Consider the following 1,015-nt stretch of genomic DNA (forward strand, 5'->3'; position numbering starts at 1 on the left):
TATATATATATATATATATATATATATATATATATATATGTATATATATATATATATATGTACAGTATATATAGATATATACATATTATAGGGAAAATAAAGAATACGCACACCAGGTGTATAGGGTTAGGGGTTATGTCTAGGGTTTAGGATTACGGCGAAAACGGGTGGTATACGCATTCTTTACCTCCGCCCATGTTGTATATATATATATATATTTATATACATTATACAGACATATAAATAAATACGTAAAGCTTATATATCTATAAATATGTGCGTTTGTTTCGGTGTGTAAACATATTTGTATACACGTACATATATATATAGATACCGATGTAGGTACTCACACTATATTTACATGTGTAAGCGTTTCGATACACAAATGGACTAACGTACGAGTGTGAAAGCAGCGCGCGTAATTTTGAGTTCTTTATATTAAATTCAGTATATATATATATGAGTGTGCGTGTGTGTAGAAGTATAACGAAATTTAAATGTAAACTGTAATAAAATCTCATAATAAACGGGATATAACTACATTTGATCATAACAGGATGTATATAACGAATACTTACTGATGTTGTTATAAGATTAAAAAAATGATGAATATGAATAAAATGAAATGGCGGCAAGTTAACCCGGAAGTAGGTAGTTTTCCCCCTTTATAGGACTCTCTTATAATCCTCCTGTGTCCTGCGTTGTAAAATAAATATTATTGTTGTGTTTCTTTGTTTTTCTTGTAATTCTTTTTGTATAGTACAGAGACAACTGAGTAACGCCGTTAGTAGGAGAAGTTGGGAAGGTGAAAGAGGAGTTTGAAGTGTAGAATCAGAATAGAACAGGGGACACTAAGAGAAGTGAAAGCACTTGTGAACATGACAGGATTTAATAAACAAGTAAAGGAAAGTAACATTTGAGAAATGAAATAATGAGAAAAGTGAAAAATGAAACAACCCGACACCAGTACATTATTTTATTGTATAGTTTGATGCAAGTTATTCTGCGACGCTCC

At 30.7% G+C, this 1,015-nt stretch overlaps 1 protein-coding gene across 3 annotated transcripts in view; it reads right to left on the reverse strand.

The window, feature by feature from the left end:
• The window catches only part of LOC106867789 (nuclear pore complex protein Nup98-Nup96), a 114,383-nt gene extending 113,709 nt beyond the window's left edge, over positions 1–674 (reverse strand). For 2 of the 3 annotated variants that reach the window (XM_052973671.1, XM_052973668.1), the window contains exon 1: positions 579–673. The gene's annotated coding sequence lies outside the window, so the exon portion shown is untranslated. Of the gene's footprint in view, positions 1–578 lie in introns of all 3 variants that reach the window. The other variant, XM_052973670.1, reaches the window with a different exon arrangement.
• Between the last annotated feature and the right edge of the window lie 341 nt (positions 675–1,015).

Source organism: Octopus bimaculoides, chromosome 16 (genome assembly GCF_001194135.2).
Source record: "Octopus bimaculoides isolate UCB-OBI-ISO-001 chromosome 16, ASM119413v2, whole genome shotgun sequence".
Classification (NCBI taxonomy): Eukaryota; Metazoa; Mollusca; class Cephalopoda; order Octopoda; family Octopodidae; genus Octopus; species Octopus bimaculoides.